The 4,857-nt window shown below is 39.0% G+C and overlaps 1 pseudogene; it reads left to right on the forward strand.

Annotated features, from left to right (window-relative positions):
- The first annotated feature begins 3,986 nt into the window (after positions 1–3,986).
- LOC102488486 (mitochondrial import receptor subunit TOM5 homolog pseudogene) lies at positions 3,987–4,141 on the forward strand (annotated as a pseudogene).
- The last annotated feature ends 716 nt before the right edge of the window (positions 4,142–4,857 follow it).

Raw genomic sequence — 4,857 nt, forward strand, 5'->3', positions numbered from 1 at the left:
GTCCCTGAGATCTACTGAGCTGTCTGTTCTAGTGCTCCTTTTTACTTTCTTCTTTTTAAAGAATTACTTATTTAATATTATTTATCACTATTATTTTAAATTTTCTATAGGGCACATGTGCTCACTAGAGAGAGAGAAGAGAAAGAGAGGAAGGGAGAAAGCAAGCCACCAGGTTCGGGACTCGAACTGCTGTCTTCTATGCAGGAGTCTAGCACCTTAACCATCCTGTTTTTCTGTTCTCTATTCCTTTGTATCCTCTGAGTTCATATCATGTTTCCAAGAACAGTTCAGCTATATTCAGATCTTTTCTAAAAACATCCCTCCACATTGTCCTTAACTAATGCAGGGCATTTTACCACTGAGGTTGTTTTATTTCAGTACCATTGGTAGATTCCTTTTTTCTTTTTCTTTCTTTTTTTTTTTTTTTTTTGATATGTTTTGCTATAGGGTGCATGCACTCACCAGAAAGACAGAGAGAGAGAGACAGAGAGACAGAAGGTGAGAAATCACCCCCGAGGGGGGATGGCCACACTGCAATCCCTTCTCCTCCACTCTCCTCGCGGGATCTTGGGCATGAGTTTAAGCCACCAGATCTGGGACTGGAACTATAGGTATAGGTTAACTACATGGGAGTCCAGCGACATAACCATTACGCCATCTGCTGGTACTGGTCGATTCCTTTTTTCCAATTGACATCTACACATTAATAGTTCTAGAATTAGACCATTGAATTTCTTCTCTTCTCATTCCATGTTGACTCTGAGAGTGAGCTGGGGACTGTAAGTGTAAGATGAATGCTGAAGAGAATGAGAGATAAGGCCAGAACACTTAAGTTGGATGCTAAGTGGGGAAGGAGATTAACACGTGACATGGACTTTTATTTGATGGTTTAGAGGTAGCAGTGAGTATGGACTGTAGGTTCTGAAGAAGTAAAGTTGCATAGTTAAAGTTCTGATTCTGAAAATAATTGATAGTGTCTTTTCAGTGGATGTATACCAATAGATCCTTGGTCAGAGAGATCAGATTATTTGAGCTGACTCAAGAAACTGGCAGTGGATATAGGTAAGGGGTATGGGTTTGATGTTTCCAAGGAAAGGTGTACAAGATTTAGTGACTTATTAAACATGAGTGATAAGATGCATTAAGTCAAATATTGGAAGCCTTTGTTTAGGGTAACGCACAAGAACCAGTAGAGGTAGGGTCTCAAGTCACAGACAAAATTATTTTAACCAACTTTTTTCAACCAAGGCTTTATAGTTCTTTTCACACTAACCAGGATTACCATGAAGACATACAGTAAGAGAATTAACATTAAAGTCAAAATATTTGAGTCCCAGTTATGCCACAGATTGTCTATGAAATACAAACTATTTCACTTGCTTAAGCTCATTTATTCTAGTCTGTGAAGTGGAAAAAATATTCACATGATAGTGATAATAATTAAATACAACCATATCTGAGTGGAACCAGATGTTGGTTCAGTGGTAACCCAATACTCTGTAAGGCTGACCCACATGGGAAGGTTGCAGATTCATATCTGGAGGCCTCTCTGAATATGTCTGACACATGTGTGACCATGATTTAGGTCATGGAAGAAAGAAAAAAGAAACTTTATATAAATTTATATATTTATATAGTATGAGAAATTGATTTGTGAGCCAACAACCACAAAATCTGGCTATAAGAAACATAATGCCACTTGTAGGAATCATTTGGGCTCAGGGGTTGAAAAAGGCAAGATCCAGAGTTAAAAGTCATGTCCAAAATTTTGTTATAATTCCATGTATATAATTTTGATGAGACTTGGGTAGAAAACCATCCAGTAAACCAAATAGCTGTATTTAAGGAGCCTCTTTTGCTGTTAATAAGAGGCAGCTCATTCTGGCTTAAACATTTTTTTAAAAAATCATCTTTAAGGGATTTCTTTTCTTTCTTTCTTCAATTTCAGTTTAATGGAGCCAGAATAATATCTGGTCTAAAATGAATCTTTCTTGGTCCAGTTATTTTACCCAAACTACATTTCATTTGGTCTTGCCCTGGAAATTAATTTTTTTTTTCCTTTCTTCTGGAAAGAAAAGCGATGGAAAACTTCTACCATACATTTATGGAGCCATCCCTCCCCCCATAAATCCTTATCCATTTGCTTGCCGATATTCTTAATAAGGAGTTTTATTTATTTTCCTTAGAGTTCTGATACTAAGGAAGATATAGATGTTCTCAAGATTGATAATAATAACATAACTTTTAATGAATGCTTTTTATGGGCCCATGCTATGCTAAGCACTTTGTCTTTTCTCATTTATTTATTACAACATACCTTTGAAGGAGGCACTGTTATTATCTCCATTTTATAGCTGAAGAAACTAAGGCTAAGAGAGTTCTCACAAGGGACCAGCAGGTAGCATGGTGGTTAAGGGCTCTGGACTCCCACATGGCTGAGTGTAGTTTGAGTCTTGGACCTGGTGGCTTGGTTTCTCACTTCTTTCTTTTTCTCTCTCTCTGTATCTCTCTAGTCAAATTTAAAGATAATATTAGTAATAAATAAAGTCAAATAAAATGATTTTTTAAAAGTCACAGAATTGGGAACCAGCAGTTAGTGTAATGGCTATGTCGCTGGACGCCCATGTAGTCAACTGCAGTTCGCGTCCCAGACCCAGTGGCTTAAAACTCACGCTGGGCATGTGTGTGTGCATGCCCAAGATCCCGAGAGGAGAATGGAGGAGAAGGGATTGTGACATGACCATCCCTCCTGGGGGGTGATTTCTCGCTTTCTGTCTCTATGTCTCTCTCTGTCTGTCTGGCGAGTGCATGTGCCCTATAGTGAAAACCTCTCCAAAAAAAAAAAAGTCACAGAATTTATCCTAGGCCAAGCACTAATAATGGGAAAAGATCTGGAGGAAGGTCTGTAGATTATAAAATCTCACTTATTACATTGCATTAAAAACTTATCAATTCTCCTCAAGGTCATAATTTATGCCCCCCAAAATTACACTGTTTTCAGCTTTGAGGATGCTGATACTTTAGTAAGGCCAAAGCAAATTATTTTAAGTTTATTTATTTCTTCTATGAGTGAGAGAGTTTGAGACAGAACGAGAGAGGAAAAGAAAGAGAGTGAGCATCTCTAACAGGGATTCACCCTCAGACAATAGCCAGATCCAGATCATGGGCAAACATAGGCCTGTGGTATTCAGCAAGGTCTGCAGAATTGAACCAGAGACCTCCTCCTGTGGGTCATCCTTAAAGAGCATTGTGTTTTACCACTGTGCCACAGTCTGGCCCCCAGCTCAAAGGAATCATTAACAAGAAAGTATTTACAGAGCTTGAAATAAGAGAAGCTGGAGCCCAGTAGAATCTTGGTGTTCTTTGTGATTTTACTGTTACCTTGTCTTACAGGTTGAGGTTACATAGAATTGAATGCTTAGAAATTTTCTCCTCACTTCTCTCCAGAGTTAGGATCCCTGACAGGAGTTTGACATGGCCACCTACAAAGCAGTTCCCTATCTGGGAAGAGAGCCAGCAAATAAATCCTCACAGTTTTCATTAGAAATTGCTTTGATATAGCATCATATAATATTGAAAGTGGTAGGCAGGGTTGAAGGATAAGGAATGATGGTAAATGTATTTTCAAAATGCTTATCTATTTTATATATACACCTACCACCTACTGTGTGTGTAATATCGATAACAAGTGGAGCCATCACACCAGCATACTTCATTTAACATCAGAGAATCCACAAGCTCCACACTGGAGATGAATGGATTTAGACAATCACATATAGGAAGAAGCTATTGTTACTCCAAGTAGACAGATGACATCATGTCCTGAATATTATTCCAAAAGGAAATAAGGATAATAAAAGAAAAGGTCAGAAGGAGATGGGCCCAGAGGGCAATAAGAATAGATATAAGTGGGGTGAGTTCTTGGCATGTGGCAGCCACCTACGAGAGCAGAGTGCAGGGCTGGAAGCCAGTGAAGCATAGATGCTATGATCCAGATCAAAGGCCTCACCCCAAAGATGGACCTGGAGGAGATGAAACAGAGGATGGATGAAGATGTAATCGCCTCCATATGGAATTCCCTCAACTACATGGCCCTGCTAGAGTCATTCTTTTTATCTTAAAGAAACTAAACAGCATATGAAGATAGGACATTACACGCAAATAGATGATATGAAGAACTTGTTACAGCTTCGACTCCTGTCTGCACATGAATAGACCTACAAAGGTGTAAGAGAGTCTTTGATTGCAGGGACATAAAAATTTCACTTATCAAGAACAACTTTGGGAGCTGGCAGGTGGTGTGGTTAAGATTCTGGATTCTCACATGGCTGACCACGGTTCAAGTCCTGGACCTGGCAGCTTGCTTTCTCACTTTCCCTCTCTGTCTCTCTGTCTTTCTTTCTCTCTGAAGCTCTCTACTCAAAATAATAATAAATTAAACTAAATTAAATAATTTGAGAAGAAAATATTGTAAGAAAATTATATCTATTGGGTACAAAAAATGACATAAGCATGAAGTTTATTGTACATGAATTGAACAGAGTGAAAGGATGGGCAGACAAGGAGACTTACTCCATCAAAAACACTGATTCTTGGGCCTCATTGTGCACCAGTGGAATAATTATCTCTGAGTTACAGAGCTTCTACACCTTCCTCCCCCGGAATAGCGGTTTCAGGCAGCAGCATCATGATCTGGAGACCTTTCCTTAAGCTCTGGCTCTGGCGTGGTGAATGAAAAAGTCAAATTGCTTCTGATGTATGCATCGCCTAGTAATCAACGTACACAGGAGCTGGGCAGAGACATTGCAGTTTCTGAATGTGTAAGAGAACGCTGCTTTGTGATGTTGCAAAGGTGGA

Source organism: Tupaia chinensis, unplaced genomic scaffold (genome assembly GCF_000334495.1).
Source record: "Tupaia chinensis unplaced genomic scaffold, TupChi_1.0 Scaffold139218_1, whole genome shotgun sequence".
Classification (NCBI taxonomy): Eukaryota; Metazoa; Chordata; class Mammalia; order Scandentia; family Tupaiidae; genus Tupaia; species Tupaia belangeri.